Raw genomic sequence first — 25,557 nt, forward strand, 5'->3', positions numbered from 1 at the left:
CAGGAGGCGATGACATAGAAAGCCTTCTATGCCGGAAAAGGGTTTTACTCTGATGCTGGAAATGGGTGCAGCTAAGACAGTGAGACCTAGAGCTGCCTAGTCCATAAAAGAGTCATTTGAACTATTTATAGTAAGCTTTCAAAAGTTCAGGGTCCAGCTGCTTACAAAGAAAAAGGAAAAAAAGTGTCATACAGATAACAGATAACATTAGATTTCCCCCATTTTATTGGCCTTTCCTTACAGCTAAACTTTGCGAACTGCATCTACACGGCATTTGCTGCTGCACTAGCTGTAAAGTAGGGAAGAACAAACTACAATTATCTCATGTGGTTCAACCCACTGTCAGCATCAAGGTTGATAATGACGTCTAAGTATTTCCTCCTATAAATATTTATTTCAGGTCTCTATGCTGTAACTGTGTTCTTGCGCTCATGAGCTTGTGAGATGATGAGGCATAGGTGACTCTAGAACTCCAAATAGCCTCAGGAGAAAACCTCCACCATCCTGTCTTGTGGCAAGTCCTTGAAAGATTTTACCGATATCTCACACCTGACTACTGCATCACCATGACAAAATCAAGAGGAAATGAATAGAAGAATGGGAGGGTTGCAATAGCGTACATCAGGTGTAAATAGAAAGGGAAGGTCAGGCATCAATAAAATGAGGGCTCGTTGGTGATCTCTGTGCTCATTACCCAAACTAGGCAACATCATCAGTGCTAGTAAAGAGCACTGTTTTATGTCGGTTTATTTTATGGGTTTAAGCGAGCTCAGAGAGCACCAAGGAGCCCTCCTGTCAACCCTGAGCTACAAATATTCTCCTTTATTAGTATCAATAAAATGCTTTATTATTAGCAGATGTTAAACATCAAAGCTTCATGACCAGTTAAAGTGGTAGGTGCTGAATTCTAGAAATGTCATAACTGGCATTTGCCTTCCAGACAGTTGCTGAAGGTTACATTAAAAGGCCACTGGTATTTTCTTCCACTCCAGGTCATTCACAGGATATCAGATTAAAGAAAGTTTTACTCTAAGAGTGCTAGTGTCAGAACTAAAACTTTAGTGCCAGAACTTGTATCTCCCTCCACACAGGAGGGGGAGGAGGGGGGAAGGATGAGGATGAGGAGGAGGAGGAGGAGGAGGAGGAGGAGGAGGAGGAGGAGGAGGAGGAGGAGGAGAAGAAGAAGAAGAAGAAGAAGAAGAAGAAGAAGAAGAAGAAGAAGAAGAAGAAGAAGAAGAAGAAGAAGAAGAAGAAGAAGAAGATAATTAACACCAACCTGGGAAAGAATGAGCAAAGGTTGTAGAATATCAGATCCAGAGTGATACTATCACTCTGTTGATGCAGCTTAGGACTGCATTGCTTTTTGGCAGTTGTACCACACTTCTGGCTCATATTTAGTTGTTGTCCACTGGGATTCCTAGATACCTGTTACTGCTCTTGAGCTAGTTATCACCTATTTTATACTTGTGAATTTGATTTTTCTTGCCTAAGTGTAAAACCTTACTTTAAATTACTGAACTACATCTTGCTATCTAAGGCCCAGAGTTCAAGGCTGTCAAGGCCCTTCTGTATTTTTAGTCTATCTTCCAAAGTGTTGGTTATTTTCCCCCAGGTTAATGTCATCTGCAAATTTGATAGGTTCCCCTTCTATCCTCTCATCTAGATTGTTTATAAAGATGTTGAAGAGTACTGGGATACCCCACTGCATACTTCCCTCCATGTATATGCAGTTCCATTGAGGACTACATATTGAATGTGGTTGATCAGCCAGTCACGAATCCATCTGTCAGGGATGCTATTTACAAAGAAGTAGGTTGTGTCTGCTTTGTCAAATGCCTTACTGCTATCTCCACAGCAATTTGCTGGTCCACTAATTTAGTCACTTTGTCAAAGAATGCAATAAGGTTTGTCAGGCATGATCTGTTTTTGACAATAGCAATACCAATAGCCATAGCACTTGGATTTATATACCACAGTGCTTTACAGCCCTCTCTAAGCAGTTTACAGTGTCAGCATAATATTGCCCTCAACAATCTGGGTCCTCATTTTACTGACCTCAGAAGGATGGAAGGATGTCAACCTTAAGCCAGTGAGAATCAAACTGCTGGCAGCCAGAAGTCAGCAGAAGTAGCCTGCAGTACTATATTCTAACCACTCTGCCACCACAAACCTACGTTGGCTTCTAGTAATAGCTTTGCTTGTTTCTAGGTGATCGTAGATCTGTTGCTTGATTATCTTTTCCAGGATTTTTCCATGTATTGATATCAGACTGATTGGTCTGTAGTTTCCTTGATCTGGATTTTTTTCTTCCTTTTTTGAACGTGGGAATCATATCAGCTCTTTTCCAATCCTCTGTTAGCTCCTCATTGCTCCAGGGTCTTTGAAAGATATGGTTCCAAAATCATGTCTGCCATCTCCTTTAGAACTCCAGGATGTAATCCATTTAGTCCTGGTGGTTTGAACTCATCTGGAGTGGATATGTGTTGTCTTACCATTTTCTTGCCTTTTTTCACCTGTATTCCTAAACTGTCTTTAATGGTACTGCTTCTGATAGGTTGGACTATTATTTCCTCAAGCTATTTAGAATGTATGTACTGTATGTATCAAATGCACTTATGTCAGTTAAACAAAGACCAAATTCAGCTAAGATTTTGTCAACCACCTTCAAATACTCACTCAGCCATGAAATTTCTGAACAATTTTAGAACAATCCCTATTTCTACTGCAGTATTTAAATACTGGACAACCATTAGATGTCAGCAAACAGATAGACTCCTGTGCATTCTTTTTTGCTGACATCTAGTGTCCACCCCAATTTGTGCATGCAGTCCTGATCTGATTTTGGTATTCAGTTATTTAAACTTCTGGATATTGATGACACACCGTTCTACAAGGATTGTCTCTCAGTAACTTTCTCTTTTAGTATTTCTAAGATTTTTCTTGTGGCTTGAAAATACTGTGACCATGTCTTCCCTCACCCTCTTTTTTCAACTGAATTCCATTTTTCCAAGTTTCAGGGGCTTCTCTAGTCATTCTTACCTTCATGTTATATGTCCAAAATAATCTACTTGACTTTAAGTCAATAAATAAATTGTACTTTTTGCAGTTCTAGGCACAAAATGCATCGATTTTTCTTCTTACACTCTTTTTGGTTATCTAAGTTTCACAGCCATATGTTGCAGTTGGGAAAACCATGAGTTGAAGAATATGTAATTTTATGGTCAGTATGATGTCTCCACACTAAGATTTTTGTTTAGATCTGTTATAGCTTTTCTCTTCATTTTATCATTACTAATCAATGCCTCTGTGGATTTTTTACTCAAGGAAAATATCAACTATTTGCACTGAAGTGGCATTGCCTCTTATCATAATGGTAATGAAGTTTTGTTTTGTGTCATCACAAAAGACTAATTTCTGCACACTGTTCTTTTACTTTAATAAGAGTTTCTATAAATCCTTCTTATTTCCAGCCAGGCTTCATCCACATATTTGAGTTGTGACTCCCCCACCACACCACCCCAGCAATTTTCATTTCTATTTCTATTACTTCAACTCCAGCATTTCTCAAAATGTATTTCTACTTTTAAATTAAACAAACAAGCTGGCAGTATACAACTCTGGTGCACTCCTTTCCCAGTTTGAGCCATTTAGCCACTCCATGTTTCATTCAAACGGTTGCTTCCTGTTCATCTTCTTAAAAATCTAGTAGCTCTTGTTGAAAGGACCTCACAGGGTAGTTATGACAAGAAAGCAGCAGGAGAATCTTGTCCTCTAGTTTGCATCCTTAAAGTCAAGACAGCGATGAGTATGTGATGTTTGCAATCCCAACAAGTAGCAGTAGATTAAAATCAGTTAATCACAGAAGAAAGCAAGATTGGTCCTGATTAATGTTTGGATGATACAATTCCTAGGAGTTTTGGGGATGTTAACTAAAAAAAACCTTCAGTTTTTTATGTACATCTGGCAACCCACATCCTTAACACTGACAAGAAAATGGGATCATCATCAGTCAATTGCAAAAAGCACCTTTGTTTGGAACAAAGGTTCCAAACCTTTGTTTATATCCTGCAATGATATCTTTAACACCATTGAACTACAAAGTCTACCTATTCCAGGTCCTTGAGAAGAACTTGATAAATGGAAATGCTAAATCTAGTCCAAAAATATGGCTGACTGTGAGACCAACCATAATAATGATACCTTTAACATCATCACACAACAACACCTGCCTATCCCAGATCCTTGATAATGTGTTGATAAGTGGATTAAAATGTTATGTACAGTCTAAACATCTGATAATGCCAAATCTAGTCTGAACTTCTGGCTGATTGTGCAATGAACCATAATAATAATAATTTTAGCCTTAATTTTCCTTAAAATCAAGAATTACAAGGGTCACATTCCCCCAATGGTTCTGCTACTTCCATTACCTCAACTAATCTCCTTATTGATTACTGTCAAGATAGATAATCTTCTTGTCCTTTCTTCAACCCTCTGAAGGAGAAACTTGTTAGCAAGAAGTCGGAAATATGATTGAAGTGAGTTCATTGCCATTTTTTTCTTTAGTTATTATTTGAAGATGCATTGCTTCCCCCATGACTTGATGGAAGGAATCTGTGCTTTCCTTGACATCCAATCCATGCTAATAAAGCTATCCTTGAAATATTTTTGTTGAATTTTGTTGAATTCCCCCTATTTAGGCAGAAGTGGGTGTAAGCCAGTTTCTTTTTGTAAGGGGAATGCTGGGTGGGCAGTTTATTTAAGTCATTACTAATGCTGTGAAAAGCAGTTGTGAATTTTGCTTGCCTCATGCCAGAAATGGAGAAATTGTTAGGAATATAAGTCACCTAACAGGTATTTGGGTTGAAAATATATAAACCAGGATAAACATTTTAAAACTGTATCTTTAAGAAAATGAAAAAACTGTAATTGGGTGTGGTTTCTCAAACGGCCATAAGATGGAGCCAGAAATCTGGGTTGTTTAGTCTTAGTCTTAGTCTCAGAAGAGTGTGTGTCTCAGTGAGTCTCTGTTTCCTTCTGTTGGAGAGTTTTGCCGTTCCTCCTGATTGACTGCTATTCTTGGATTTGATGTAAGTCTGATACTGAACTGTTTTTGACACTGGACTTTGATATTAGATTATCCCTGGACTGAAAACTGACTGATTTAGACTGCTTATCTTGAACTTTGCTTAAACCTTTCTGAAAGTAAAAACCTAGATTTACTGTACAGTGTATCTGTGTGCTGTGTGTGTATTATTCAAACACATCTCTCAATACGTCTCCCTGTATGCGCTCATTCTCCTAATGGGGAATTACCTCAACAGAAATGCAACAGTACCTGGAAAGTGTTCTAAATCCAAACTGATTCTAAATATATTTGTGTCAGGCTACAGAACTTTTTTCCATTCAATTAACAAGAATGAACTTCTGAAAACCAAACGTATCAAAAGGAATCCTTTATTGAGATGAGACAATTTTATGTAGTGGTTCAAAGTGGCATCTAAGGTCTCTCAGGCATACAGGGAGAGATAAGGGAGTTTAGAATCCCTCCCCTTATCTCGACGTGTATTTAGTGAAACAAACGCCAGTATGTTAATTCCCCCCCACACCTCTTTTGTAAGGAATGATCTTTTTCACAGTTTCCCAGGGCATACCTAATTTTCCCCCATCCCCTTTCAGAATGAACTTTTCCAGAGGTTCCCAGGACACATCTCACCGTGGAATTTTTATGGTCTTCTCATTTCCTGGCTGTGCCTCTCAGAGGTTATAGGTTCCAGCCATCTGGGTTTCCTCCCTCCATTGTATCATGTGTAGGTTATACGAATTTGATATAAGATTAAATATATTCAGGTTACATCAAGAAAGGATTTCTCCATCAGTGCCCCCCCCCCTTTTTCTTCTTCCACCAAAGAAATGACAGGTACACGGATCTGATAATTTGTTTTGTTGAAAGTGCATACAAGTCATAACACTAAACTCAAAGAAACTGCTAATAGGCAGCATTACAACTTTTTAAGTTCCACATAAAGATGACCTTTCTCTTCAAGGAATTTTGGGTTTGTGCAATGACCCTAGGGCTTCATGCACACACACTTCTGCCAAAGATTTCTTTTTTTTCTACTCCTGGATCTCTCCTGTCCAGGCTACTGAATTTTGGTATTGCAATAGCTGGAGTCTATTTGTGGAATTTGCTGCTCTTTTGAGATGAAGTCCAAGTCCCCAAATAGGCTAAACAAAGTTTAAGAAAAAGTGAGCAAAAAGAGGATTCTTTTATTTAAAAGTTTTTATTGGTTTTTAAAAACAAGCGTAAACAAACAAAATATAAAAACATCAAGCCATCCTCCATATGCATACATACATACAAAAAGAGGATTCTTATTTTACCCACAGGTGGCATGTCCCCTTAGAAACATGAAATATGTCAATTTGCCACTGAAAGTCCAGAAATATTTCACAAGAAGAGTTCTCCACTCCTCTAATCATTGCAGAATACCTTATGCCACAAGACTTGAAATTCTACACCTAGAAAACCTAGAACTATGCTGCCTTCGGTCCAATCTAAGTATAGCATATAAAATTATATATTGCAATGTCGTACCAGTCAATTAATACTTCAGTTTCAACCCTAACAATACAAGAGCACACAACAGATACAAACTCAAGATAAACCGCACCATACTTGTTTGCAGGAAATACGACTTCAGCAACAGAGTGGTCAGTGTCTGGAATACTCTATCTGACTCTGTGGTTTCTTCCCCAAACCCCAAAAACTTTAACCTTAGACTGTCAACTATTGACCTCACCCCTTTTCTAAGAGGCAGGGGTGGGATTCTACCAGTTCACACCTATTTGCTAGAACTGGTTGTTAACATTCTAAGCAATTGGGACAACCGGTTGTTAGAAGAAATTAGTGGCCTAATCCTGTAAGGAAGGCAGGAAGGAAGCATTCTGGTGTTGCTTACAGAAACTGCCTCTCTGTTAACCCTTATTACATTCTTGGCAGGACTAGACTTCCTGTCTCAGGAGTTTTCTTTCCCTCTTTTGCTGGTACTTTGTGACCATTCAAAGTTATAATGGCATTGAAAAAAGTGACTTGTGACCTTTTTTCACACTTACAACTGTTGCAGCCACAATCATGAAAGGCCAGGCGAGGAGATGCATGCCTCGATGTGAGTGATATTGAGTTGGCCACACCCAGCCAATAACATTTAATGGATAGGTGATTAATGAATATATACCCATATCCACCCAGTCACATGACGTCCACCCAGTCACATGACCCAGTCACAAGCCATGTCCACCCAGTCACATGATGTCCACCCAGTCACATGACCACCAAGCCACGCCCATCAACTAAGCCATGTCCACAGAACCGGTTGTTAAAAATTTTGAATCCCACCCCTGCTAAGAGGTCTGTAGAAGGGGTGCATAAGCGCACCAACATGCCTTCCATTTGTTTCTTTTTATTTTTCTTATATGTATCCATTTCATGTATTCATAACTATGTTATACCTGTTATCTTATAATTGCTTGACAAAATAAATAAAATAAAATATATAGCAAAAGCAACAAGCTATGACTGGATTAATCGTGTTGTGTGAAAGCAGTCATACTGTTTCTGTTTCATCCATGAAAATAAAACTGAATCACTTGATGAACTGAGACTCGGCCGTTTCGCTTTGCTGAAGAAGGATCCCTTTGAAGTCAACCCTGGAGGGTTTTTCCTGTCAATGTCAAGTTTGTGATGTGTCATCTGCTTATGGGAGTATAACTGTATTTTGTCTGTATATTTGTAGAAGAAGAAAAATAAAGAAACAGTAGTGTAAATAAAAATAACATGAAATCTCCTTTAGTTTCTTATCCAAAGGAAACGAAACTTTGTATGATTGATAGTGGCCTTGCAATGTAACCTTTTGAGGAAATAGGAAGTGACTAACAAAACCTAAGGCAAACATATTAAGTGGCTAGAAGTAATTTTCTGTTCTCTGTTGAAACAATATTGTTACAAACCTGTTTTGATCAAATATATCTAGGAACAAACATCTTTGAAGATATGAGGAATCCTAAATAACAGCCCTGTTGAAGTAGTTGAAGCAGTCTTTAATTAATTTTGCATAGCAAATACACGGAAGGAAATATGCCAATTTACTGGAACAGCTGTTATGGCTTTGGTGCAGAATTATCCAGAGCTAATAGTTACACTCAACTAAGTTGCACAGTTCCAGTAGTGGTCTTTGAACTGGAGATAAAATCCTGGAACTCATTATAAGTGACTAGCAAAAGAGTTGCAACATCCTCTTCTGAGAATGAAAATATGTTATAGTGCCAAATTTAACAGGGTGTAGAAGGGAGAAAATCCAAATGAAAAAAGTCACTCTCCTAGACCTAGACAATGATTAAAGGCACAAACCTTTTGGGACAATGGTCTTCAACTGGCAAGCAGATTATGATCCACCCTATGAGAGTCATACTATTAAAATGTTTTCTTTAGGCTTAGTTAAACTGTGTTTCTTTTCTTTAAGAAAAGATCAAAGAAAATACATGGGGGAAAGACAGAAGGAAGGAAACACTTAATAACCAAGGGACGAAATCCAAAATTGAGTGCAGAATCATAAAGCACCCTAAAGAGCCTAAAGGTTCTATAAAAGGTGACCTTCAGGTTTCTATTCAGATTGGCAATTTACTGTACTCAAGAGAAAAAAATGTTTTGTTGAGACTAGATCTAGATTGCAAAAATCCAAAGCACAGCTAGAGTTGTATTCACTAGACCTGAAGTCAAGCATTCCGGTTATGTTTTTAAGGTGGAGGGTGGGCACCAAGCATAGGCCACAAAACCAGCATGTTTTCTGTTGTTGTTTTTTGTAGAATTTTCCCTGACATACTTAATGCCCAGCTTGTACTGATGTCCTTCTGTTACAGTTTCTCAGCTTCCATGGAGCTCTGCCAGCTTTTTTTTTTTTAATTCCTGCTCTCCTTAGGATAGCAGTGCCAGTCATTCTTAAACCACCCCTCTTGCTCTTTAAAAAGAATTGCTGGTTCCAGAGCACAGAGCAATCTGGGCCCTTTGAAGGAAAATCAGCCTTGTCTGTAATTGTTTCTCCTCCTGGCAATCCTGTGATGGGAAAACCTGCCACAGATTAAAGTCAGCTTCTTCTTTGCAACGTTCCGCATTCCCCTTAGGTTTGGCCAGGGTGCATGTTACTAATTGTGATCTGACTGCTTCTGGTTTCAGGGAAGCTGAAGTTGGGAAGCCTCAAATGCCCCTCAAGGGGAAAAAAACATTCTTAGCCCTATGTCACCCGTGCTGGTTTTTTATTCTCAAAGGATATCCTTTTTCACTTGTGATTGGTAATTTGTTGACAATATACAAACGTCGATCAGTCGAAAGAGTTTTGGCTGTATGCGTTATAGAAGTCTGCCTGATTTCATTTCTTTCTTTCTTTGTAACTTAAGGAACGCAGAGACTTGTTTTCTAGGATAAGCATCATCATTTAAGAACACTTTATTTCATTATGTTAGGCAAGCTGATTTTACTTTAAATAGCAATCAAACAATGTTAATTAACTATCAGACAAATTAATCTAAGTTCCTCTTCCTCTAAGCAAGTTCCTCTTGCTTTAAAGAAAACATGAGAGCAATAGCAATCCTTCTGAATCCTCCTGAAAGCATGGGAGCCAGAGATCAGCCCAGGTCTTTACAGAAGGCTATTTTTAGAGTTTCCTAAAGTGTCAGACTGCTGAATAATCTGGAAACTTGGCCCAGTTTGTTATTCTTGGATAATTAAGAAGCCAGATCTTGGAATTACGTATTCTCAGTTAACCTATCCTGAACTGAAGAAGAGCCAAGAAAAGTCCTTACCTGGTCCCTTTTAGGGATCTATATTTTGATGCCAGTAATCCAAATACGATTGTGATACATAGATACCCACTTTCAGCCCGGCTCCCAATATTTTTATTTTACCGTGTAATTTTCAAATAATGTTTATTTGGAGAAGGGAACATCCTTCTCTCATTCTTATGATTATTCCCATCAAATGTTACTGTTATATTTGTGGATAAGCTTCTGCCTCTGCTTTAAAGAAGCTAATACAGTTACAGTTTTTGCTTTTGCTGTTTAAAGAGGAGGGCTGCATTCCTTGGAAGCCTAGGATTAGGAATTCAAAATACACAGGTATTTCTAAAACAAGACTCTGAAAGAAAATATGGTTGTTTTCTATTTGCTATTCTGCAATATTTCATACACACACACACACACACACAATTAAGAGAGAGAGAGATAAAGAAGCTATCTGGTTGGAAATCCCTAGAGTTGAACAATGAGAAACTGAATGTGGAGGTAATACACATCCAAACAGAGATAAGGGAATAGTAGTTGCAGGATAAGAAACTAGAAAAGGGAAATTTGCAGAAATCCAAGAGAAATTAGAATATTACAAACCTGAAACGATATGGAGGAATGTCTGTAACATTTCATAACATAAAGGCAGAAGTAATATGGCATGGCAATGGATTTACAGTAATAAAGAGATCCCAAAATAGAAAATTGTGGCCCATAATATTGATAAACTATAGCTCCTGATAACTTCCACATGGACTTCATATTTGGTTTTGTAATTCCAGAACGATGGGAAAGCTACCATTTTCCCAGCCTGTTATAAATATACTCTCATGAAAGATAATCGCGGACGGATGTGATTTCTGAAATATTGCAGAATTTCCTTCTGTTGGTTCAGGGAAGCCAAATAAAAGACTTTGGTGCATGGAACATTTTATTTTTGGTCCTATTTCATTATTACATTGCACAGGGAATACAATGTGAGACAAAAATACACTTCAGTGAGGGAAAGGTAAAAGAATTACACAAAGGGCTCTGATAGATAAGACCTCTGCGATCCTATTTGTTGTGGACAGAGGTGGTATTCAGCAGGTTCTGACCAGTTCTGGAGAACAGGTAGTAGAAATTTTGAGTAGTTCAGAGAACCGGCAATACCTCTGACTGGAGATTTTACAGTATCCTTCCCCTGCCATGCCCACCAAGCCACGGCTACAGAACCAGTAGTAAAAAAAAATTGAATCCCACCACTGGTTGTGAGTCTAGGTTTGTTTGCCTAGAATTGTCAATTCCAGTGCTGTAGAATATATTTAGTAGAAGACTTTTGCAACTGGATGCTTTTTTCTGGCCCACCAATTCTCTGGAACATATCTGTTTATGTGTTTTGAACTCCTGATATTTGCCTCTTGATTTCTCTGGAGTTCCTTAAATTCCCAAAGTTTGCACTCTATACAGGCATGTTTATGCATCAATTCTAACTGTCCTTCCATCCCACCCCACCCCACCCCATTTCAACTATAATATTCACTTAAATTCCTGGATAAAAAGTTCCAGGTATTGTTTTTTTTAATTTTTATTGGTTTTTAAAACAAACATAAACAAACAAAACATAAAAACACCGGGCCATCTTCCATATACGTACATACAGTGTGCCGGTTGGTTCACAAATTGTTTTGTCCTTCCATTTTGCAGTCCTCAATCACAACCACATTGTATATGATCTCGTATTTTCAGTCCAATATTAAATACATTGGTATCATTATTAATCAATCATTTGACTATACTTTTATTCATTCATGCTTTAGGAAGTAATCATATTTTACTTAATTTGTTTTATAACAATTCATATTATCCTCCCAAATCTATCCTAAAATCATTTTGTAGATATAATAAGAAAAGAATACATCTTTATATATTTAGTATTTTCCAAAAGTCTACATATTTCATTACTGTTCTTTATTGTCTAAACATTGATAGAATAGATCCCAAACTTTATAAAATTGTTTATCATCTTGTTCTCTAATTTCAAATGTCAATCTACCCATTTCAGCACATTCCAATATTTTCTTAATGATTTCCTCCTGTGATGGTGTTTTCTCATTTTTCCAGTTTTTAGCAAATACAATCCTAGCCGCTGTTAATACATTTACAATCAGGTATTTCAAATCTTTACTATATATTTCAGGTAAAATTCCCAATAAAAATATCTCTGGTTTCAAATCTATATGTTTTTTTGTCATTTTTTCCAACCATGTGTGGATTTTAGTCCAGTATTTTTTAGCATCCGCACAAGTCCGCCACATATGGTAATATGAGCCAGGTGTCTGATGACATTTCCAACATTTTTCGGATTTATTCTTGAACATTCTTGCTATTCTTGTCAGGGGAAAATGCCACCTGTAAAACATCTTATACAAATTTTCTTTATATGCTGTTGACATTGTCATTTTATAATTTTGAGACCACAGTTTTTGCCATTCCTCTAGATCAATCCCATATCCAAAATTCTTCCCCCAAGCAATCATAGTTTCTTTAACTTGTTCTTCTTCTAGTTTAATTTCTAATAAATATCCATACAATTTTTTAATCACCTTTTCATCAGTACCTGTCAAAATCTTATCTAAATCAGTCAGTTTATCATAGAAACCTTCTGTTTTAGTATCTTTATCATACCTTGAATGTATTTGCGCATATGAAAACCAATTCATCTTTATACCTTGTTCCTCTAGTTTTTGTATAGATTTAAGTTCACCCTTTTCATTCAATATTTCACCATATGTAACTGTATTTAACTGTCATATCTAACTGTTTGTTCCTTTTTGTATATTATAGGATAAGAAAATGCTTCAATAGCCGATAACCAGACTGGAATTTTCAAATAACATTGTCTTTTAATCTTCTCCCAGTTTAACCACAGAGACTCCCATATATAGTGTCTTCTAAAGTACCCTGTGTTTTAGTTCCTTTATCCCATAGAAAAGCATGCCACCCCAACAACAGATCATGTCCTTCTAATGTCAACAAACTGGTATTTCTTAATGTTATTCATTCCTTAACCCACATCAAATTTGTAGCTTGGTAATACAACTCCCAATTAGGCAAACCAAATCCTCCTCTTATTCTAGCATCTTGCAAAAGTTTTAACTTTATTCTCGCTTTCTTACCTTGCCATATAAATTTCAACACAATTTTATTTAAATCTTCAAAGTAATCTTTTCCAAGCCTAATTGGAATTGTTTGAAACAAATATAAAATTCTGGGTAATATATTCATCTTGATTGTTGATATTCTCCCTATTAATGACAGTTGTAAATTTTCCCATTTCGCCAAATCTAGCGCTATCTGCTGTTTAAGTTTGATATAATTATTTTCTTTTAGTGTACTGCATCTTGCTGTCAAGTATATCCCCAAGTACTTGATCTTATTCGTGACCTGAATTTTCAGTAGGTCTGCCAGTTCTTCCTTTTGTCTTGATAGCATATTCTTTGTCAAGATCTTTGTCTTATCTTTATTTATTTTCAAAACAGCCACCTTTCCATATGTCTCTATCTTTTCTATCAATTTTGATGCTGTTTCTAGTGGGTCTTCTAAAATAAAAACCAGATCATCTGCAAATCCTTGCAACTTAAATTCTCCCTTTTTAATTTTCATCCCTTTTATATTCTTTTCATCTCTAATATTTCTATTTAGCACTTCCAAAGTTAACACAAACAACAAAGGTGACAGTGGGCACCCTTGTCTTGTTCCTTTTCTTATATCAATAGAGTATGTCAGTTCTCCCTCTATCATTACCTTTGCCGTTTGCTTATTATATATAGCTTCTATTGCTTGAATAAATTTTCTAGCAAAGCCCATCTGTTACAGCAGTAACATGAATCACCAATTCACATTATCAAATGCCTTCTGTGCATCTAGAAATATCAAAGCCATTTGTTTTTCAGGATGTGCCTCGTAATATTCCAAAGTATCCAAGATTACTTTCATATTGTCTTTAATTTGTCTCTTTGGCAGAAATCCATTTTGATCAGGATGGATAAAATTATTTAAGTATTTTTTAAGTCTTTCTGCCAATATTGAAGCAAAAATTTTATAATCTGCGTTTAGTAGGGAAATAGGTCTATAGTTCTTGATTTGTAATGGATCGGCCTCCTCTTTTGGAACAAGTGTAATATAAGCTTCTGACGATGATTTAGGTATCCTCTTCTTTAACTTCTAGCAACTTCTTCATTCATAACTTCTAGCAATGGAAGACTCAACGATTCTTGTAATGTTTTGTAAAATTCTGCCGGAAGTCCATCTGGGCCTGGTGCCTTTCCATTATTTTGCTTCTTGAGTGCTTCAGTTAACTCCATCATTGTTATATTGCTTTCTAACATTGTTTCAATCTCTTTAGGTATCTGGGGTAACTTAGCATTCTGTAGGTACTATTTGACTTTTTCCTCATCAATATTCTCTGGTGTGAATAGTTTCCCATAATAGTCTCGAATGATTTCCTTCTTCTCTTTACTACCATAGCAAACTTGGCCTTGATCATCTATTAATTGCAATATTTTCCTTGATTCTTTCTCCTTTCTCAATTTATATGCTAACCATTTACCTGGTTTATTTGCATCTTCAAAGTAATTCTGTTTAGCACCTCTAATTTTCTGTGCTAATTCTTCTTTTTCTATTAGACCCATTTTATGTTTAGTTATATCCATTTTTAACTAAATGTCCTTTTTCTGTGGCAATTTCTGTAGCTCCTTTTCAAGTCCTTTATACTCATCCTCTAATGCCTTAGAGGCTAATCTTTTCATGGTATTTCTTTTCCTTGTATAGTCTATTATCAAGCCTCTGGCATATGCCTTCATTATATCCCATACATTCTGGATTGATTTATCTTCTTTTTTGTTTTCTCTAAAGAAAAAAGCCAGTTCTTTCCCCATCCACTGTGTGAAGTCATTTCCCTTTAAAATAGTATTATTTAACATCCATCTAGATCTTCTTCTTTGTCCTTCCATTTAATTGTCATTGGATTGTGATCTGTCCAAGTACTCGTTTCAATATTTATTTCTTGAATATTAGTTAACGATTCTGTTGACATCCATATCATATCTATTCTGGACCATGATAAATGTCTATTTGAATAGAAGGTGTATTGTTTGGTTTTAGCATTTCTTTCTCTCCATGTATCTTTTAAGTTTATTTCATCTACCATATTAAAAAAGGATTTAGGGAGAGTCTTTTTGTTTTGCTTTATTGTTTTCTGTGCTGTATAGTCCAGTTTGTTGTCTACAATTCCATTAAAATCTCCCATCATAACTATATTAGCATAGTCCAGTTCAATTATTTTGATATGTAATTTTTTATAAAATTCTTCTTGTTTATCATTCGGGGCATGGATTGCAATCAGGAGTGTTTTCATATTATTATCCATTATTTCCACCATTAGTATTCTTCCGTCGTCATCAGTATAAATCAATTTCACTGGAATAGTCTCTTTAATATATAAAACCACTCCTCTTTTCTTGCATTGTGTCAAGGAGGTAAATATTTTCCCTAGTTTTGGCTGAATCAACAATTGTTCATATTGCTTTTTAATATGTACTTCTTGTAGGCAGATAATATCAAATTTTAATTTCTCTAATTTATGGAAAGTTTTCCTTCTTTTAACGGCTGAATTAAGTCCATTTATATTAATTGTAATCAATTTTTTCTCTTCCATGGTTATATTTTATAATTAGGTTTGGCAGCTCTCGTGAATCTTGGTTCACGTTGTCCTTTGGCTTCCTCCTTTCCACCTACTGCGCCTTCCTCTTTTTCAGTCGTCATTCATGGATTCCTCTTGGAATTCAATGAGTGAAATTTCTTTTTCTGCGTCTTCCTCTTTCCCTCTGAAAAATTCTGTATAAAATGATTCAGCTTTCTCAATTGAATCAATTCTGTACCTCTGTTCTTGCCATGTGAACATTAAACCTTCTGGAATCAGCCATCTATAATTCACCTCTTTTTTAAGTAGCAATTTGGTCAAGAATCGGTATTCTCTTCTCATCTCTCTCACTCTTCTGGGTACTTGTTTCAAAACCACAATCTCCTTATCTTTATATTTCAATGTTTTCTGTCTTGCCACTTGCAATATTTGCGTTTTAATGGCTTTCTTTGTAAATCTGATGTGAACTTCTCTTGGTAGGATATTTCTCATTGCGTATCTTGTGAAGACTTGATAAACCTCATCTATTCCATCCATCATCTTCTCTTCAGTTATTTCCAAAGCTTCAGCCAATATTTCTATCATTATCTCAGCTAGATTTTGTCCTTTTTCTTCCTCTATTTTTTGGAATCTGAGATAAAATTCTGATCTGTCCATCTCCCATCTCAGCATACCACTTTTATCTTGTTCAACCACAGTTAATCTCCTGGATCTACCAGGGACTTTGCGGTGTCCCTGGGATCGACAGGATGCGCTCTTCACTTTCACCGTCTCTTTGGAATGGTTTAGATCCGATAGGATCATCCAGGAGCAAAGATATCGTCAGCGATCTCAGACCTCCAAGATCGCATGCGGTATTGTCGCGATGCCAGCTCCCAATCTCCAGGTATTGTTGACACACTAATTATGACAATTCCTTCAATAGGCTATTGAAATTAGACAGACAGACAAACAGGACTTGTTTTCTTAAAGACCTCTTTAGAGAAGCACCAAGAGATTTTGAAGTGCCCATAAATGGAGGGTTTTGTATGTTACAGTACATAGATTATGACTGTCTTTATGGATATTCCTTCAAGCACCATGTATATTGTGTGGCCTTGTAAGTGAACAACCAGGGCCAATTATGCATAACATGGGAGCTGGAAATTCAAAGCCTGGGAATGTCCTAGTTTTTCCAGCTAATCCATTTCCCAAGGAGTGATAGGAATGGATAAAAACCATACAAAACTGTGTGAGTTGTGTTGTACGACAAATCACCATCAGGTGACATTTTCTTTGATAAATATTATTCGTCCTGAGTCTTTAAAGACAAGACAGGTTAAAGGGCTAATAAACAAGCAGTGCTTTCATCAGCACACTTGCTGAAGAGGTTATTCTCAGGACCGGCCCTATCCTTAGGCCAGTTGTAGGCGTTAGGCAGTGGTAGGGGTGGGAGGAAATAACACAGTGCCTCATGGCCATGCCCAGCCCTCTAAATTAGCCTGCTCAAGTGCTGTGGGAGATTCAGCTCAGGCAAATAAATGTCTTGGCAATTCCCAGTTAATGAGGTGTCTGTCAATGATTGTCTGTTTAACTAGAACAACTCTTTTAATTTAGATTAAGCCGTAGACCACTAGTGATGTGCCACATTTTAGTTTCATGTTCAGGAAACATCTCTGGTCCTTCCTTTCTGCTGATACTGAGACTGGCAGAAACATATACCAGCATGACATTTGCTAAGCTCAGTGAGGCCTTTATCCTACCTCTAGTGCATCTGTTTGAGTTTGCTATCAAGCTATAGTCTCCTGATTATGCAGCTGCAGGGTACTAAGCAAAGCATTTGGCTTATCCCTTAAGAACTAAGAACAGCACCAGCCACCAGAAAAACATCCCTTAATCTTCACTGTGATACAACAGTGGTGTGGAATTTCGCATCTTTAAGATTTTGCACTATTTCACTGTACACCGATAAAGACTAGGCACCAAGAAGTGATTGAGACCAGAGGTGGTATTCAGCAGGTTCTTACCAGTTCTGGAGTACCAGTAGTGGAAATGTTGAGTACCACCTCTAACTGGCCCCACCCCCATCTATTCTCTGCCTCCAAGTCCCAGCTGATTGGCTGAGCCTTCTTTTGTTGCCCTGCACAGGAGAACTGAACTAGAAAGCAGGTTAGTGGGGTGGGAAGAAAATTTTGCGGTAACCTTCTCCCAGGAGTAGGGAGGGAATAGGGATTTTGCAGTATCCTTCCCCTGCCACACCTACCAAGCCATGCCCACCAAGCCACATCATGCCCACTAAGCCACGGCCACAGAACCGGTAGCAAAAAAAATTGAATCCCACCACTGATTGGAACCACAATTATGTTACACAAGGAGTTCCATGAATATGCAAAATACACAGATATCAACTTCCCCTAGTTCTGGGCAGCCAGGGGAACATTGGTCTATCTTTCATTGTTGCATAGTTACAATTTTGTGCAATCCCAGCCCTTGCTCTCATTCCTGTCAATGGCATATGGAAGGGAAGAGACTGAAACAGTTTTCTTGCAGGACTACCAGATTCCATAACAGCTTTGTTCCCTATGCCATCCATCTGATAAACTTGCAAGATTCATTTTGCTCGCCATGTATATATGTATACATCTGAACTAGACTGTGATGTTTCTGTGTCATATAATATATGTGAGTATGTGGGTATATGCATATTTGTTTGTTTGTCATGTTTATGTAGTGTATTTGGAGGTGGTGACCCTTTGCAACAAAATTTCATTTTAATGTATGCCTATTAGAGTACATTTAAAGTGACAAGAAAATTAGTCTTACATCTTCATAGTTGCAGAGGAGAAATGCCTGAGATACAGTAGAGAATCATAAGGGGTAAAGATGCCAAGCTCCATGCAACTCTTTCTCTCTCTGGAACAGGGATTGAAAGCGGAATGCATTGGGAACATGTAGCTCTGGCCATTTCATACCAATCCACAGCATCACATTGCATACTTTTGGCCCCACGCCAAGACATCACAAGCAGTAGCAAAGTAGCTTTGCTTTCCTAGAACTGCCAGAATCCCACGGCAGTCCTTTCACTCCTTATTGAAAACACACAAGGCTGGATAATCACAAGAGAAAAGACGCCCCTCTGCTGAGCAGTCATGAAGTGTGGCTCCCATGTTTCTGCAATGCTTTTTGGGGGGTGGGGGAAGGGGAGAGAGAACAGGGTGGCAGTGAAAGAGACCATTTGGAAGCCTGGGGTGAGAGGTTTGCCTACAAGGGCTGTAATGGAATAAAGGTTAAGCTGATCCCAGCCACTACAGGTCATTTTATACATCCAAAACAACTGCTACTGGTTGTTGCTGGGTAAAGAGAGAAAAGCCAGCTGTAACTTTGGTATAGCTAAGGATAACTTAAATCTGTGTCACTAGTGGACTGCTGACAAGCTGAAGGCAACATCATGGGAAGAAGGCAGGGGGGAAAACACTGTTATTAATCATATCTATATAAATAAAATAAACATCCCTTGACAGAGCATTGCACTCTCTTTGGCTTCCTGCAATACTTAGACGTAAAGAAAAAGGGGTGCCTGCAGAGAACTGGATGTACCTTAATCCTCATTATTTTGTGGATAAGCCTGTTAACAGGGTGAAACATCCTGTTTTAGTTTCTGAATAAACAACTTGCCTTACAGGATAACTCCTTTTATTCGACGGGAACCTCAAAAAGTCTTGTTCACCCCAATCCCTTACCAGCTCTACAGTGCTCCCTAGTGCCATAACCCACAGCCTTGAGAACAGCATCAGAGAGAGACACATTTGCTGTCCCACGGCATTTGACCTCCTTTCTGCCATCTTTCTAAGAGCTCTTTTCTCCATTTCCTTTCAGGATATCCACTCTGACATGTGAATTTATTAATAGAGTGGGCTAGCATTGGTTTAAAAGAGGATAATCGTTGGGTTGCTGTTATTTTAGGCTTATCCTTCAGCCATAGAAAAATGAACCTAAGCCTAGGAAATATCAATGTACTGAGAGAGCCTCCAGCCTAAATTGCTCACTGACCTGAACTGAGGAGGAAAAAAAATATGATGGAGGACATTTCCCCATCAATGTTTATCAGGGTTCTAAGATCACCCATCCGTGGCTGAGGTGATAGAAAACCTTCCCTCATTATTATCACATTGACATTTGGAAGCTTCTAGAAGATGCTGTAAGAAATGGCTGGAAATTCTGGAAATGGCCAGAATTTAGTCTGAAACTCTAACACTGGAGTCTCAAAGATGCTTTTTCAAGAGGCAGCTGGATTTTCTGGTTTTTCTTTGAAGATGTTTCCCTTGTCATCCAAGAAGCTCAGAGATGAAGAAGTGAAAGGTCTTCAAAGAAAAACCAGAAAATCCAGTTGCCTCTTGAAAAAGCACCTTTGGGACACCTGGATAACTGAGAATTTCCATAGACATCCAACACTGGTGGGGCACCATGATAAAAAGGGGAGGGTGGGAGTATTTTACCGTAACAAGAAGGCAGGGAGAAGCCCAATCTTGGCAATTAAAATGAAAGCATTTCCTTCTGGATATGGTAATGAGTCTCTTTTCTTTTCTGTCCCTATATAAAGGCAACTGGGCATCCTGCTTTGCCAACACCTTCAGATGGACACAGCTGCAGAATCAGTGCACCATCCAGAAGCTTCATCTTCTGTCCACATACCTGCTAAAAACAGCTTCTCCAACACTATTGTAACAGTACTGTTATTGTTATATACATATAAATAATTATACTGCACACTAACAATGATGGCCTTGGAAAATATATTCAAATACCATGATGTGTATATACCCACAAATATCAGACTTGTGCATGTATGAGTACTGATGCCTTTGAGCTTTACTGTTTGCTGAGCTAAGGCTCCTGAGAATCTCATGGATAGCCAAGAAAACAAATGGATCATTAAATCAATCCAGAGTTCTCATCTGAAGCATGAATGATGAGACTCCAATTATCCTTCTTTGGATACATTATGTGAAGACCTAATTCTCTAAAGAAGATTGTAATACTGGGAAAGGTAGAAGGAAAGAACAGAGGACGACCAGCAACAAGCTGGATGGACTCCATTACAGCAGCAACGAGTATACCATTGGGAGACCTAAAGCAGGGGTCCCCAACCACCGGGCCCCAGACCGGTACCGGTCCATGGATCATTTTCTACCGGGCCGCCGGTTTGTTGGGCGCCGCCATCTTGTTTCGACGAGAAAGTGCTTCTGGGTGAGCTTTTCCAGTTGGAAAGTGGCGTTTGGGTCCTGAAGGAATCCTCATGCCTTAGTTTCATCGAATGGGGGAGGCAGCTTCGAATGAAGAGCTGTCCCGATGGCGGAGGAGATTCAAAAAGCACAAAAAAGCACAAAAAAGGTACAAAGGAGGAGTTGAAGGTGGCAGGGAGAAGCGGGAGACAGCTGGCTGGCCGGTTGCTCAACTCACCTTGCCTTGTCATGCGTGCTGATGCCGGTACCAGGCCGCGGATCATTTTGTGATGCCGGTACCGGGCCGTGGCACAAAAAAGGTTGGGGGCCACTGACCTAAAGGACAAGATTGAGGGCAGATCATTCTGTGTGGTCTCTAATCAACACCAACTTGGTGGCACATAATCAAGAAGACAGAGGAAAGCAACAAGGTGCTCTCAGTGGTAACTATAGTAAGCCATGCTGACATTAAAACAATAGCAATAGCAATAGCACCTAGACTTATATATCGCTTCACAGTGCTTTACAGCACTTTCTGAGTGGTTTACAGAGTCTGCATATTGCCCCCAACATCTGGATCCTCATTTTACCACTACTGGAAGGATGGAAGGCTGAGTCAACCTTGAGCTGGTGAAAATCGAACTACCGAACTGCTGGCAGCTGGCAGTCAGCAGAAGCAGCCTGCAATACTGCATTCTAACCACTGTGCCACCCTAATGGTGTGTGTATTTCTGAAAGTGATGCCATTATGTAATGGCATCTACAAATGTCACCAAGCACTTGGGAAGATAATACAACAATAGCAGCTCCAATTTATCCCTTTGGTCCAGAATTACAAGGGAGGCATTACATCTGGCTACCTGTCAAACAGCACTCCTCACAAGAACAAGGTTCTCTGAGTATAGATAGTCCTCGATTTAAGGCCATAATAGAACTCCAAATTTCTATTGCTAAGCAAGGCAGTTTTGACTCATTTTTGCAACCTTTTTGGCTGCAATTGTTAAGCAAATGAGCGCAGTTATTAAATGAATCATGCAGTCCTGTGCTCCTCCATTGACTTTGCTTGTCGGAAGCAGGGTGGGAAGGTTAGAATTGGGGAGCCCAGGGCAGGACAACTGTCATAAGTGCATAAATGCCAAATACTTGTATTTTGATCATGTGACTTTGGGGATGCTGCAACAATCATAAGTCACTTTTTTTCAATGCCATTGTAAATTTGGCCAATCACTAAATGAATGGTTTTAAGTTGAGGTCTACCTATATATAATTGCTACACCAATTCCCCGGCTCCAGGCTAATGCAGAATGCAAAACCTGGCTGTTCAGAATCTCTGGGAGGGGATTTCTTTTTCATCCAGCCAAATCTCAGTGATACAGTCCAGGCCAGGTCTGTTATCTTGTCCACAATTAAATTACAACCTGTGGCACCATATTAAATTAGTTCAGCTTATTATTTCTAGTTTTTATTTAGAACATTATGGATTTTATCGTTTTAACATTTATGATATTGATCTTTATATTGTATGCTTACACTGTAAGTTCTTTAGGCCCTCTAGATTGATTTGTCACATAAATAAATAGGGAAAAGAGATGTGATGTGCTACCTAAGATTTACACTCTCAAAGCAAACTGTAGATTCCTGCTATTTCCTAATTCCAATTTGTCTCCAGACACCCAGATCCAGATCAACGCTGCCTTTGTTGATATCTCAGAACACAAGGCTTATCAGTCACAAGCAGAGGATCCTTGGATAACCTTTTGTATCTGCAACTCCTTTCCTGCAGCCGAGATTCTATTCAAAGTTACTACCCTGTTGTATTTTTAGACTTTATTAGGTAGCAGAACATCCTTGGAAAGTTTCCACTGCTATAGATGCACAACCTACAGCAATTCAACAATATGTTGCAGGAGCCTTTTCATTACTAAGGCTTTGCGGCATGGATATCTTTTTTCCCAATGGTAAAACTTCATCTCTATGGATGCAGGCTGATAAAATAACACAACTATTCATTGCATTTAGCAATGCCTAGGGCTAATGCCCTAAAGCAATGCATAAGGTTAACACGGCAGGGGAAATAAACAGGTGAAAAAGGATAACTTGCATTTTCCTATTCATGCGTTTTGTGTGACAGCAAGAAATCTTTAACACTGCAATTATAAGTGAAATGGGAGGTCACATCCTTTCTTCCTGTTTATCAGGGTGATTACGTGAATAGTTTTGGAGATGTGCAGGAATGCAGGTTGTTTCCTATGGAAAATTGTGCCTCTGTAGGTTTATTTATTTTGTGTTGGGCTCCGCTCCTGATGAGCTCATGAACATAAACACACAACTTCCTTGGCATTAGCACACAAATGGGTTGCCATTGCCTTATTCTAGGAAATCTTGACTAAACTACAAACCTGACACTTCCCTAAGTCTTCCATCCAAATATTAACCAATTCTAGCCCAACTTAACTTTTTGAGATTGGCCACATTTGGCTTTGTGCTTGAGTTCAGTGGACTCCAATTAATTCTATTTTATTTCTCCGTCCATGAAGGAGTCCAATGAATCCATAGGTTTCATTTCTTCAGCTGTACATTTCAAGTCATTTTTGCTTTCCCCCCCTTTATTTTATAAGTCTGTTAACTGTACATGCCCTTCTAAATGCATTTTTAAAAATAAAGACCAGGAGGCAATGAGAGGGGTATGTATTGTTGTGTAAGTTGAGGAAGAAAAAATATTAACAGGTGCCATATGTTCTGGCTGGATTCATACAACATAATATCTCACTGACGGTTTTTTTTTTCCTGTGGTTCTGAGATAATAAAAAGCAAGAGCTGATTGAGCAGCTCCTGGATATTCTTGGAAATACAAGGGGCTTTTTACAGGGTTGGGTCCATCCCATCCCTGGTATAGTGAAAGAATAAGGAAAATTTTTGGTTTAGATGAATGAATTATCCAAACATTTTGTCATTCTCTCCTCCAGTGTTCATGCAGAGGAGGAAAGGCAGTGTTGAAATAAAAAGTTAACTATGGCAGAGCTGTTTTGTGTCAGACAAGTGGGAAGAAAATGTTCCCAATATAATTCTTGAGGTATTGAAACTGAAGTGCCATCTGTCAATCTCTCCTGGGGGGGAATGAGGGGAAATTACAATGAAAAGATAACTTAATCTGCCTCAGTGGGGAGGGGGGAATGATTCTTTTTTTCTTAAAAAATATATATTTTATTAAGTTTCTTTTATTACATCATATAACTGTTATCCTTATATCTTTATATAATTTACATATTTACATTTTACTCTCATAAGGATTATTTCAATTAGATTTCTTGTCTCCCTTCTTAGTTCTGTTTGTTAGCCATTTATACCAGTTGTTCCAGATTAAAAAGAATTCTGAGTCATCTTTTTCTTTCAGTCCCAATGTTAACATATTCATCTCAGCACTTTCTGTTATTTTATGTATTATCAATTCTTCGTTGGGAATACTTGGTGTTTTCTAAACCTGCGCAAAGGCTATTCTGGCGGCTGTTGTAATGTGTAGCAATAAATATTTTACCTTTTTTGGTAGTTTATCCTTGATGATTCCTAGAAGGAAGGTTTCCGGTCTGAACTCAATCCGGTACCCAGTAATCTCTTGTAACCAATTTTTGATTAGGATCCAATATGTCTTGGTCTCGGGGCATAACCACCACATGTGATAAAATGTAGTGTCAACTTTTTTTACATTTCCAACATTTAGGGCTTATGTTGGGGTAGATTTTTGCCAATCTTGTTCGGGCTAAATACCATCTATAAAACATTTTGTACGTATTTTCTTTGTATGCTGCAGATACTGTTAACTTATAATTTACATTCCATATTTTCTCCCATTCCTCTAATTCTATAAGATGTCCAAAATTCTGCACCCATGCAATCATTGTACCCTTGACTGCTTCCTCTTCCATTCTGAAATCTAATAAATACTTATATATTTTAGTTATAAGTTTTTGTTCCGATCCCATTAATATTTTATCTAATTGGTTCTGCCCTTTGTCAAAACCAAAATCTTTTAGGTCTTTTCTATGTTTATTTTGGATTTGCAAATATGGCCACCAATCAACTATAATTCCATTTTCTTTTAGTTCTTGATTTGTTTTTTATTTCCCTTGACTATCTAATAATTCTTACCATTTTCCTTAAGTCTAATCTATTTGGATGAATTATAGTTTCCATGGTTGACAGCCATCGTGGGATTTCCATATAGTGGTTACCTTTAATTTTCTTTCCAGGTTGTAATCAATGAGTCTCTTATTAAATGCTGATTAAAATAGGTATGCACTTTGCTTTTGTTTCCCACAAAAATGCATGCCAACCTATCAGGAGACCATGTCCTTCTAATGTTAATATCATCTTATCTTTTAATTTAACCTAATCCTTAATCCAACTCAGCACCGCTGCCTGATAGTAGAGCTCCCATTCTGGTAGTCCAAAACTGCCTCTGCTCCTATTATCTTGTAATAGTTTCATCTTAATATGTGGCCTTTTGCCCAACCAGACAAATTTAGATGTCATTTTATTCACTTCTATAAAGAAAGATGTCCCTAAGTTAATTGGGATCATTTGAAATAAATATATTAATTTTGGTAGTGTATTCATTTTTAACGTTGCTATTCTTCCTAATAGAGATAGGTTTCAATTTGGTCCATAATTCCAATTCTTTTCCAATTTGTTTAATCAATTTAATATAATTGTCCTCTTTTAGTGATGAACATCTGGGTGATAACCAAATTCCCGGGTATTTCACCTTTTTTACTATTTGCAGTCCCATTATATTTTCTAATTCTCCTTTCTGTTTTGCTATACAATTTTTGACTATCA

At 37.9% G+C, this 25,557-nt stretch overlaps 1 long non-coding RNA gene across 2 annotated transcripts in view; it reads left to right on the forward strand.

Moving 5' to 3' along the window:
* The window catches only part of LOC148126848 (uncharacterized), a 75,156-nt gene extending 50,896 nt beyond the window's left edge, over positions 1-24,260 (forward strand). For both annotated transcript variants that reach the window (XR_015741633.1, XR_015741634.1), the window contains one exon: positions 20,100-24,260. This is a non-coding gene — a long non-coding RNA (uncharacterized LOC148126848). The remainder of the gene's footprint in view (positions 1-20,099) is intronic.
* The last annotated feature ends 1,297 nt before the right edge of the window (positions 24,261-25,557 follow it).

This window comes from Pseudonaja textilis, chromosome 2 (assembly GCF_049901715.1).
Source record: "Pseudonaja textilis isolate UNSWEBS1 chromosome 2, rPseTex1.2, whole genome shotgun sequence".
Classification (NCBI taxonomy): Eukaryota; Metazoa; Chordata; class Lepidosauria; order Squamata; family Elapidae; genus Pseudonaja; species Pseudonaja textilis.